We start from the raw sequence: 13,122 nt of genomic DNA on the forward strand, positions 1-13,122 counted from the left end.
AGACACTGTTCACCCAAGGTAGTGGGTGTTTCAGTCTTTTCAAGACTGCCTTTTAAAGAATATTTGTCTTTAATTTTGTCCATAGTCTTCTGCAATTTCTAAAAATTACTGTTTCTTCTGCATTTTCTGCCTTGCTGTGCATTACCTTGGTTCTATTAAACCTTCAGTAGAAGACTATGTCAATGGCTTGTGCTTTCTAATGAATGCATTTTACTAATCATATGTTAAAAGAGCTGATCTACAAAACATCGCCTACCCCTTTTATGAAATAATTGTGTATAAAGGGGAACAGCATTTGCCACCATATTTAGAGCTATTAACTATTTTGATTTATTTGCAAATGTAGCAGATTGTTTCCCATTCTTTACTATGGTGTTCCCAGGGGGAATGTATTACATCACCTCCCTTCTTTTCGTTTAGATACTTTTCTCGTATTTTCTTAGGCATAGTTCAACAGCTATGAGCACCAGAAGTTGTACCAATAAAACTCAAATATAAATGGCTTTGGCTTTTAAACATCTGTTATCTTTAAATATTTTAATCAGCCAGTTTCTTTCATAATATGTACACTCTTTTTATCCTTGAGAAATGCCATCCTACTGCTTAGTGCATGAGAAGACCTCAGCAATTGTCTGTTACTTTTGATCCATTGTCGTCCTTAAGACTTTACCATTTTGGATGGGAATATTTGGTATTATTTTTTGACACTGTTCATTTATTTTTATGAAATACGCTATTTATTAATCTTTCTTTTGTGAAATATTCTGTTTCATTAGACCATGGAAAATGTGACGAAGCCAGATGGTGCTTCAGATTTTCACATTTACTAAACAGCATATTGACAATGATTTTAAAGACCCAAGAAGTTGAAGATGGGAGGGATTTAGCAGCAAGGACATACATAGTGACACAAGATTTAAATCTCAGTTTCAGTTGACATTAGAAAGAATGAGCTGTGTACCGATGTTACCGGCAATTGTGTCAGTCCATTTCATTTCTTCTTACTTCACTTTTCAGCACAAGAGGATCTATAAAGGAAGGCAGAAATGAATATCTGGAAATGCTTATTTTGGATAGCATGCATGGATATCCATAGACCAAACTGATGGCAGACTTTATTTCAAGATATGTTAGACATTTCCAACTCAGAAGACAGCAACAGATAGTGTTTGTTTTGCTTGGCTTCCATTCTTAATGAAATAGTAACTGCTAGCTATCTGCCTTCTCAGTGATTTGACAGGCAATGGAGGAGACAAGAAAGGGAATGAGCCATAAATGTAACTATTACCACAAAATGTGGGATAAGATGCATCATTTGTGCTCCCACAGAAGTGCGCCTAGTGTCTAGGACAAAATGTGTCACCTGTCGACCGTAAATGTGCTTTTACAAATGTTGGCCTTGCAGTAGCTGGTCTGCTTTGTGGACAAAACTACTTTTCCCTCTTTTTCCCTCTGGTTCTAGGACACATATATAGTCAACATCTGAGATGCCAGCACTGAAATAGTATCACCAGACTTGTTTAATAATTCCCAGTCAGTCAAAGGGACATTGTTGATGTGATTTGTTTATGTAGGAAGAGGCCCAACCCATTTGGCTCTAGTAAAGAAAATGGCTGAGTGTCAGCACAGGAGACAGGGATGTCATGGTCAAAAATATTTTGATGAAGGACCGTGTGGGAGTAGCCTATGGAAGTAAATGAAGTAAATAGAGATAATTTTAATAGAACTGAGAAGAGGCTGTAACAAGTAATGGAGATTTATAGTTATATGTGAATGAAAAAAAGCATCAAACTTTATATCAACCAAAGTGTTTATATACTCTACAAAACTCTATATCAACAGAACTATTGATAGAGAAATGAGATGTACTGATAACATAGAAAAAGATTTTCAGTTTTGTAAAAGGTGTATCTGTTGATATGTTAAAATTCTGCTTGATTAGCTATGTGATGGACTAAAGATACCTTGTGTGTTGTCAAAATGTGTGAGCTGATACAATATTAGCAAAATCCTTTTTATAATGAGTATATTAAAGATGAATGAAAATGAGATCTTCAAGACTTTCTTTTAAAGTTGGTTATCTATGTCGTTTACCAGATGAAGAAAAATCATTAAGAATGTATTCTTCTGAATTTTATTACTTAATAGCAAAACTTTACTGATGTTGTCTTCAAAAGAAGAAGTCTTTCCTCTTCTCTGATTCAATTTGTTGTTGGTGGGTTGTAGTTTGATTTATTTTTTTAAATTTTTCCAATTTTTTGTCTGGTTTCAATAGCTGGGTGACTCCTTGCATTCCGACATTTCAGCTGCCTGTCCTAAACAAAATTTGGAAATTTAAGTGCATGAAAATAAAAGGAGCAATGTGTGTTTGATGCTTCGCAAAAGTGGTGTAGGAAAGTTTGATGTATTGAAAGTGTTTGAACCACTACAAGCCGCTATATCTTGTCATACTCCCTTGATTAAGTTGAAGAAGATAATTTATTAAGATAGCTAGGCTCCTAGTAACTTTGCAGGAAAAAAAGAAAAGTATCTCTAGCTTCTATAAAAAGTTTTACGGAGGCTAGACTTGGTTTTAGTGTACTGTGTAGACTACTGTGGGTACTATTTTGGCCACCTTCTGTGATATATATATTTTTTTTTACTTTATTTTTTTTTTATAAGCACTTAGGGCTGGACCTTCAAGTAGGGTCCATCATATCCTCTTTCATCTTTTTTTGAGAGCAATAAACTTTGAAAGTTTGATTGTGGTATAATCTATTTTTATAGCTTCCAGTTCCCATTATTCATCAGCTGTATTTCAAAATGTATCATCAAGGGTATTGTTAAATGTTTTTTGATGTGTGACAGGACATGAGATTTTAGCCATGTAGCTGCTGGGGTTCGTGAAGAAGAAATGGTGGCCGTTGACTGCACAGGGGCTGTTGAAGGTCAGTTGTGTAGAGAGCTTGATGCTCAGTTTGAGCCTTTTCTGGGATTCAGTAAAAGCTTTTATAGAAAGTAGATGTCAAAGTTTTTAGCAGATTTCCTGTTAGATGGTCTGAAAAATACATGAATAAAATACAAGAGATTTCTCAGATTTCTTTGCTTTCCAATTATTATTTGTATGTTAAAATACTGATGATTATATGCAGCATTATCTGTTGAAGTCCTAAATTATGTCAGAGTCTTCAGGACTATTGTTTTTTCAATAGGCAAGTGAATAAGTTTTCCAATAAATGCCACTGGCATGCAGACAACCATTTGTTTTCAGTTTTACTGTATAAAAAGAGTTATGCATCCTAAAATTGTGTCTGATGAAATGTTGTTCCAAAACCATGATTCTGAGTGTCTTCCAAGTTCCAACTCAAATTACAGGCATTTGTGGAACTGGCATCATCCCTATCCTTGCAGACAGATGTTAACATTAGGAGAGTTCTCTGAGACTTTTAAATATAATGCAGAGTATTTATCTTCTTGTTTATTTTATTTTTCTTAAAATACACAATTAAATAGGCCTCTCTGACCTCCTCACTAACTCTGCTAGATACAGTTCTGGCAGTGGATCGTATGGTAGTGGCAGTGGATTGTATTCATGCTGGCCAGAATTAGTACAGCACTACCACTTTAGACATTGTGGAGATGCTCTTTGGTTACAAAATCATCTGTAACCTCCTAAGAAGAGGCAGAAAGCAGTATTCAATGGGAATAATGGCTTATATCTAAGGAAGAGAAGAAATCTTGTAGGGAGAGAAACAGGCAGTTGTCTGAGTTCTGATAGTGGGGAACTGCACTTTTCAGGGCTTGTCAGAATTACCAACAATGGAGTTTTTTTCATGGCTGGTTGTGAATTAGGGACTGATGACCCCCTTCTAAGGGCTTCCTCAGCCTGGGGTGTCCTTCAGCCACTCCTGACTTTATCCTGTTACATGAGAGATAAGGTGTGTGTTTGTTTGTTTGGTTTGATTTGCATTTTGTGTGTGTGTGTTTTTTTGGTTTTGTTTAATTTATGAAAGCTCTTTTGAAAGGTGATTGTCAAGCTGAGGAACTGAGAGACTTCTTTAGCTTAGCAGCGCAACCAGAAAATATGCATTGAAATAATAACTGTAACTATTTATGGGCAATCATATATTTCTGTTTATGAAGAAAAAGGCAGGATATAGTCAGGTGCTGATAAGGAGGAAGAAGAGTTAGAACACCTCTGAACTTTATGTAAATTTATCTTGAGTCCTTCAAACAATAAATGAGGATAAAATTAAAATTTCAGGGAGGTTTTGTGCTGGCTGTCCCTACAAAAGTTTCAGGCATCTGTTAGGAGATCTGCTGGAGTCAGCATTTTTAAGGGTTTTGCAGTAAAGAACGAATGAAATGACTGAAGCGTGTTACTGTAGATATGTTACTTGTCTCCACTTAGTACTCATACCCAAAATGCAGCTGCCTCTGTGTTCCACCCGTAGCGACAGTGCCCTGTTTGTACAAAAGATGCCATTATTTTCAAATTGGCACAAGTCACACAGAAAATAGATCTTGCTATGCTCTTTATTTTGTATGAGTAAAGGAAATTCCAAGATTAGAAATTGTTTCCCTTCTGACTTTGCCCTAGCAATCGCATGCCTCACTAATGACCTGCTTGGCATAGCTGCTGCTTGGTGTGGAAGTTAAATGTGGATTTAAAAAGACCTGATGCAGCTGTGTGGTGGTGGTGGTATGCAAGCATGGTACTAGGAAAAGAACTCTACTGCTATAAACAAGGACTTTATGAATTTTAGTTCTGAAACTAACGTTCAGTTAACAGAAGATATTGGCACAATTCTATTTTTACAGTTGAAAAACTTGTAGGTCTTAGTTTTTCTAGTGTGAGAAGTTGATGAACTAACTTGCTAGCTTTGAAAGCAGGGTTCACTGGTGTATGTTTGTTTGTTCGTTTTTCCAATTACAGTACCTTCATAACAATATCTAATCCAGTCCTGAGGTGAATGTCTGCTTTTCTCCTTATGAAGAGCGTATGGCTTGTGTTGCAGGTTCAGTGTTGGCAGTTCTGTTTTTGCTTCTAATAACTTTTAGAAGCTGGTTGAAAAGAGTCAACGCAAGCTGTTTTACCTGAAGAAAGTTCCAATGGCATTTAAATTTCGGGGAAAAACCATTATTTTTTTTTACTTTATCTCTTGTCTAGCAAAGATATAGTCTTGAGGTGTGCTTCACTGTTGAGCTGTACTCCCACGTCTTCCCTAATTTGAAACTACTGTAAAGACCAAGGTGTGCAGCGCAGTTTTTGCTAGAGTCTCCGATTAATCTAGCTGCAAGAATTTTTTTAAATATCAATGGAAACTTGCTGGAAAGCTTTATCAATTTTGTGTGAATCTCTTATTCTGTGTACTGGAAAGGCAAGCCTAATTGTGCTGAAAAAGATACTATTCATCTGATGTCTGCTGTATTGTTGCCTTTAGAGAAATGTAATTTTTACTATTCAATATGAAATCTGTTAAAATATACAGTTAGTGTAGCTGTACTTTGTGTTACATGTAATTTTTTAGAGCCAATCCAGAAGAGAAGTTCACGTTTTCCTGTGAATTCCACGTTTTTGCGAATGGAAATGTCAGCCTAGAAACTTCTTAGGCATGTGCATCATTGATGGGCACCTGGCTGTAATTGGTATTATGGGTTTCATGTGCTTGGAAATCTTGAATTACACCTAAAAATCATTAGATAAACATTGGTTTCTAAAAAGTATGTTACAATTTCCAGTATTTTGGAGGTAAGCTAAGAGAGTGACTCAAATGTGCATAACAGACTCAAAACAGAAGGGAAGACTCAGACTCAAACCAGAAGGCTCTGCACCATCAACAGCCTGGGAGCTTTTCACCCATGACTTGATTCCACAGACTGACTCTTGAGCACAAACACCAACAGCACTACAGCCTCTTGAAAAATCAGGTCCATCTTGCCTCTTGCTGGAGCAACCTTTTCTCTTTGGATTTTGTACTTGGTGCTCCCTCACGAACGATGGCTCACATAGCTTGCACTATTTTAAATATTTTATGTATAGAATCATAGAATCATTTGAGTTGGAAAGGACCTTTAAGATCATCAAGTCCAACTGTTAACCTAACACTGCCAAGTCTACCACTAAACCATGTCCCTGAGAAACCTTATCTATGCATCTTTTAAACACCTCCAGGGATGGTGACTTGACCACTTCTCTGGGCAGCCTGTTACAATGTCTGACAACCCTTTCTGTGAAGAGGTTTTTCCTAATATCCAACCTACACCACCCATGATGCAACTTGAGGCCATTTCCTCTTGTCCTATCACTTGTTACTTGGGAGAAGAGACCATCACCTTCCATGCTACAACCTCCTTTCAGGTAGTTGTAGACAGTGATAAGGTCTCCCCTCAGCTTCCTTTTCTCCAGGCTAAACAGCCCCAGTTCCATCAGCTGTTCCTCATCAGACTTGTGCTCCAGGCCCCTCACCAGCTTCATTGTCCTTCTCTGAACTCTCTCCAGCACCTCAATGTCTTTCTTGTAGTGAAGGGCCCAAAACTGAACACAGGATTCGACATGTGGCCTCACCAGTGCAAGGGGATGATGTATGTTTGTAAACATTGCCCCTAGGGGGCTGAACCGTCTTTAGCTTTGTGTGCTCATGCAAGGGAAGGAGTTTGACTTCCTGGGAGAGCTCTTCTGGTAGCCATGGCAGGCAGGGGGCAGGCAGGGGGGGAAGAGAGGGTAGAGAGGGATGGCGGCTGCTGGGCACACAGTCCTCACACACTGGGGCCTTTATTCGGTGCCGCAGACGTGCGCCTGGAGCGGCCCATGGAATGTCCTTGGCACGGCCTGGCTTTGTGCAGCCTCTTGCTTGGGGACAGGCTGTGGTAATTTCATAGCGTGTTACAAAATTCCTTCATGAAGCATTCTTTCCAGTCATTAGAGTGATTTTTTTTTTTTTTTTAATTTGTTGATAAATTAAAATTTACTGACAATATTTCAGCTAGGTAAAGCAGCCTGCTTGTGTGGGAAATAACTAGAGTATCAGTGCACAGTCAAACCTACAACTGGTAATTCCTCTTCAGACTAAGATATGAGTGAGCTTGCTGAGAAGGCAAGCAAAGGATGTAATGGTCAAATTGACTGATGGACAACCTTATGAAAGGAAAGAACAAGTTGGATTGGATAAGGCAAGCCTGTCTTTAAGGAGAAATAACTGAAAACATCTGGTGTAGCCGTGCAAAACTGCAGGATCACTACGCACTTATGGAAGAGAGAACATATTCTCTCCATTTTTTAGCACAGTCTTAAATTATTGTTGACAAAATTTGAAATACTGTATGAAAAGTATGTCTTGAAAACATAAATGGAAATGAGTTAAGCTGTGGATGCTACTACTATAAATTTTTTGAAGCATTTTGTCCATTTTACTCACTGTGCAAGTTCTCTCAAGCACACCCTGCAAAAGTGCCTTCACAAATTGCATGGAAACATATATTGAAATTTAATGCACAAAATAATAATATTTGTCTAAACCTGAGCACTCTGGGGGGGTGTGAGGGGGAAACCAATTAGACTGTTCTAATAATTCTAAACCTACACAGAAATAGCACTTTTCAAGAGAATAATGTAAGAGAAAATGCCTCCTGAAAAACTCCAGCCAGAGGTCATAACATGAAAAAAAACATTCAAAGCTTCTCTAATAGAAATACTATTTTGAAGAATATTAAATAGTAATTCATGGGTTTTTTTAAGAGAATCGTTACTTCTTTCATTCACTTAGATCATATTTGTGAGTATTCTAAAATTTAAATATAGTACATTCACATATGCAGAAGCAGGAGCTTTGTTCATGAAAGAATGGTCATAGAAATGGTCAGAGTGAATCCAACAAGCCTAGAGGAAACTACCTCTTTAGCCCTCAGACACATGGTGTGAATTTTGGGGTTGTCATATGCAGGGACAGCAGCTGGACTCCATGGTCCTTGGGGGTCCCTTCCAACTCAGGACGTTCTATGGTTCTTTTCTGTCACATTAGGATATTGTTTCATCGGAGTATTAATAAATATTTATATTTTGAACTGTTGCAAAAATGCATAATATTATTTGTGATTAATATTTTCCACATAAATTGTTCCCTTCAAACACTGTATTTAAGATTGATGTCGAACATTATGAATGTATTATCTTTTAAATTCTTGACTAGAATTTTGTCTGGACAGACAATGGGCAGTTTTCAGTGATATTTTTAGGGCTACAGATGGGAAAATGTTAATTATAGTGCAACTGCTGTCTGCACGCACAGTATCTTTATCTGTCAAGTACTGGCAGTCACTTGGGTTTGGCAAGTCTAGCACAGTTGGGCTCAACTTTTAAACTCATGTCCAGTGTGTGAGGTGTTTCCTACTTTATTTATATCTAGAACAACCCATCATGATACCCATTTTTTGGTGTATTTTGGGATTGTTGGTGATTGCTTGCCTCCAAATCTGTGTCAGGGGCAGTTCAGATTGGACATTAGGAAAAGGTTCTTCCCTGAGAGTGTGTTCAGTCACTGGAACAGGCTCCCCAGAGAAGTGGTCATAGCACCAAGCCTGTCAGAGTTCAAGAAACATCGGGACAATGGTCTTAGTTATACAGTTTAGTTTTAGGTAGTCTTGCGAGGAACAGGGAGTTGGACTTGATGATCCTTATGGGTCCCTTCCAACTTGAGATATTCTGTGATTCTATGGAGGATCCCTTGGATGAAACTGAGATGCAAAGAGAGGGGATGCTCTGTATGCCAGTACTACCAAAGATGAGGTCTCCTTCTTTTGGGGAAAAATAGAGGTTGACGCCACTTTTTTTCCTGTGCAAGAGGACCCTTACAGTTTACGAACTGTAAATGTGTTGACAAAGTTCTAATCTTTAGATAGGAGGGGCCATGATCTCTTCTTAGTAAGTATGTCATGGGGCCAATGTAGTTCAAAGATGACAACATTTTAAAAAATCTTTAGCTCTATGTTTATGAATTTTCTTTTTGCAAAGTATTCTGCACCCTCAAACTCAGTTAGTGTCAGTGTTACTTGCAGCATTCAGGACATCCCAAATACAATTGGCATTTGGAAGCACAGAATATGTTACGGATTTTAAGGGCATCATCCTGTAGTTCAGGCTTCAAAATAAGCTTATTCAAAGACAAAAAAGCTTCCTAGTTGAATATCAATGAAAATCTTATACGTTTTTCCTATTGCTATAAAAAAACAGCTTTACAGATGAAAGCAGTTCTTGCGGGATAGAAAATTGTGATTCAGCATGTTAGTGGTTGCAAACAAAAAATTTAAATGAACATAGATTGATTACCAGGTAATTAGCATTGAAAGAAGCTGAAGTTAAGTCCAAAACATTTATGTTGTTTCTGACTAACTAACTCTTTTATTGGAAAAAGGTTCGTATCAAATGAAATGTCAATCTTGTGGAACAAAAGAAAAAAAAACTATTTGAAATGTCTGGCTTTCCTGGAGAACAGAAATTCCCCTGTGCTCAGCAGCCTTTCCCCAACCTGTGAAAACTGACACAAGTTATTTACAGAAAGAATTTACAGTGTATTAGCATAAGAAAATATTAACCCTTGAAAAAGTGGCAGCATTCCCCTGGTCTTCTTAGTGATCGCGTGGCCTGTTAGAGCAATCATGCTCTCAGATGTGTTTCATCTCTGGCATGTGGCATATCTTTGTCCCAAACCTTCTGGTGTCCCATACAAATGTAGTTCTCCTTTAATTTTATAACTGTGGCCCTAATGCAAATAATTTCCTATTGTAGAACTGAAGGGATTTGACATTTTAATGGCATGGGGGGAGCTGCTGCTGTGCAGGATTCTAGTGCACCAACCACTTTGTAGGTGGCACTGGGAGGTTCTGGATGGTCTCTGCTGCCATCTTTGTGAGTGGAAAGGCTCAGTGTCTTGCAGTTCTTCACCTCTGCTTTTCCGTGAAGCTGTTCACTAAAAAAAAGTGTCTGTTTCAAAGGAATGTCTCCGTGACAAGTTTGAGAATAGATGACATTTCAGCATGTTTGCTCTCAACTGATGAAATATATAAGTGTGCAGTTTTCTGTTTCTTGCAGGTTTGGCTTTTGTAGCTAAATTAGAGCCAGGTGCACAGCTCAAGCCTTGCCTGAACTTTGATGGTTCACTGATCTCTGTACTATAAGTGTGCACAAGTAAGATGGTATAAACGGCTTGCCTTTTTCTTAAAAACCCAAAGGTCATTACAGTTTTAATACGCTCAGGTGGTGCTTCAAAGAACTCTTTGTTATTTTACACAGCTAATTCTAAGTAGATCTACTTGATATTTCCAATACCAGAACCTCAATTAAGCCCTTTCTTCTTGTAAAACCTTATTTCTATTAAATCTTGAATGTACCATATTGCTAAACTTTAATTATTTATAACTTTTTTTTAGCCTTAGAGTAAGGGAGTCTAAAAATAGACCAGCCTCAGCTTTTTCAGTATCATTTAATATGCATAACCAACCCACTAACCTGAAAAGCAGAGTTATGTTTTGAAGGAAATTAGATTTCCAAAAGAACAAAACAAAGTTTAAGCTTTGACAACAAGCTGGCGAACAAAAGAAACCCAAGTCATTGAGGAAAAGTACCTAATCATCATGTCAGCTTGACATACTCGATTGTATGATGGTACTTTCTTTTTGGTAATCTGTTTTGAAAGCCATGAAACTGTCGATAGCAAATGTTAATCTCTCAAGATGTGTGAACCCTCTAAAAAAACCAACCACTGTGGACCCGGTTTGCATGGTGTTGACCTGAATAAAGGGGATAATGTGCTTAAGCAGCTTATTCATTCTTCAGCGCCCTTTGGAAAGGGAGCAGCTCCACAATAGTTTGCCACTCAGGGCTCAGACGTGACCACTCTTCTTTTCACTTGCTGAATGTTTCATTCTTCTGTCTCCGCCCTGGGTTTCTTCATACGTTGTTCCAAACAGGACTATAAAGGAACTTTTTGGGGCTATTTCTTGTCGAACTGTAACATTTGTGAAGCAGAATGCACTGAGCTGTAAAGGAATTTTGAACTTTGGGTATATAGCTGGCCAGGCTTTTCATCAGAGTTGTGTCACTGCATTAATTGTCTCTGCTTGTGAGACTTCCAAGGCTGGCAGTTTAAACATACCCCAGAAGCATTGTATTGATTGTTTTAAATATTCCACATCAAATTTTGGCATGAAAGATATATGAATAAATTCCTATAGTGATCTTATAAATGGAGCTGTTTCAGAGTTCTGAGCTTTAGCGTTGGCTATAGATTTAAATGCTCACAGACATGAAAGACAGAAAAGTGGCAAAAGGAATATAAAAGACTATGTTTCAAGGCAAACCCATGGATTGTTTAGCACTTTTTAAACAGCATAACTGTGAATACCTATTTTTCTGGAACTTTCACAGAATCACCGCCCAACATAAATTGGGTTGTCGAAGGAGTCAGCATGATTCAGGTTGGCCAGGAAGTGTTTTGGAAATGTCTTCAGAATTCAAAAAATAAAAGGACTAAAGACATATATATATTATTTCCCCCATTTTGAGCATTGTTTTACAAAGTGAGAAAACAGATATTGTTTAAAAAAAAGCTTGTATGTTAAAAGAGCAAATCAGTTTGGGAAGAAGAGTTACTGGAGTTGGATAGGGGATAAGTTACTTAGGTTGAATTGGACTGTGGGGCACATCGTATGCTTGCACAGGACATGGAGCAGCAGAACCTTACTGGCATGGAAAGCTGTGGCAATGGGATTTTAGAAATGGGATCGTTGTTTCCAAGTCCTGCCGTGATGCTCGTGCCGCTTGGCAGTTCTGCTTCCCAGCCCTGCGTGCTCAGTCTGTGGGAAGCTTGAGGCAACTCCCACGGGGTTTCCAAACTTGTCTTAAGATTTCACATTGCTGAACAGTTCATTTGCAATTCCTGTGTATTCGTCTCCCAGAGAAATAAAATTATCCTTGATTTGTCAGATTCTCTTGAGGTCATTTTAAGTAATTAGGCAAACTCAAAAGGGAAATGAAAAAGTAACTCCAGAAGTAGTTCTTGACTACAAAGTTGGAAGTTATTAAACAAAAAAAGACCATACAAAAGGGATAATTACTTTGGAAGATACCTGACATCAAACTCTTGCCAGTTTTTCCGGCAATATCTGGAAAGGTACATAATTATGATTTTGATTTTGCTGTTAGCATATCTAGTATAATCTGAATACACGGATAAAATTATTTCAGCTAATGAATATGCAACTTGAATACTCCGTAGAACTGGTGAAGAGAATGAATAAAATACTTACAACATAATGATTTCACCTTTATTTACAAAGTAATTTTGATTTCGAGCTTTATTCGTTCTTCAAACAGTTGAACTAACAAGTTCTGACAGTCTTTAAGTAATGTATTAGAAATTGTTTTGAAATTATGGTGAATTTAGCAACAATCTTAGAAAAATCAGCTTTTAATCCTGCTTGATTTTTTACAATATTTTAATCTGATATCTTTACTCTTTTATGGAAGTAGAGAGAAAAGTGAGGGAGATACAAACATCTCTATCTGTAGTTCTGTATTAGGGGAAGCAGAATACTGCCAAAGGTTTTAAGTTTCATACTGACTCAAATTGGTCTTTAACAGGGGCTTGTGACCCAGAGGACTTTTCAGTTCAACAACACAGAAATGCTTTGAAAGGCATTAAAGCACTTCTTTAAAATACAAATCAGATTTCTGATGTCCAACCTGAAGCAGGCTGAGCAAGCTCTTCAGCGTTTTTGCTTCACGTTGCATGTTGAAGGATCTCTCTTGGGAAGGAGAGGTGATCTGCATTTTTTTTTTACGATTTTTTCTATTCGAAGCTGGTGTACAAATTTTGGCAGCCATATTGGTTTTGCAAATTGGTTTTGGATGAAAATTTAGTCAAGCTCGTGGCTGATTCTGCAAGCTGTTTGGGCATGTGTGGGAGGATTGCACACTAGATAAAACTGAGAAATTAGCTTATTTATTTTCAGAGGCCTGTGAAAAATAATAGCAAAGAGTATCTTTGTGTGACAGTTTCTGGGAGAGCCAGTGGAAGTCTTGAGATTGGGGAATTGCTGTAGCTGGAGGGAATTGTTGAAGGTGATTAAAAAATAGTTTGAAGACAT

General features: G+C 37.7%; 1 protein-coding gene across 1 annotated transcript in view; it reads left to right on the top strand.

Moving 5' to 3' along the window:
* Positions 1-13,122, top strand: part of ME1 (malic enzyme 1) — a 168,661-nt gene that overhangs the window by 81,387 nt on the left and 74,152 nt on the right. The window lies entirely within an intron of this gene.

Source organism: Streptopelia decaocto, assembly GCF_964273445.1.
Source record: "Streptopelia decaocto genome assembly, chromosome: 3".
Taxonomy (NCBI): Eukaryota; Metazoa; Chordata; class Aves; order Columbiformes; family Columbidae; genus Streptopelia; species Streptopelia decaocto.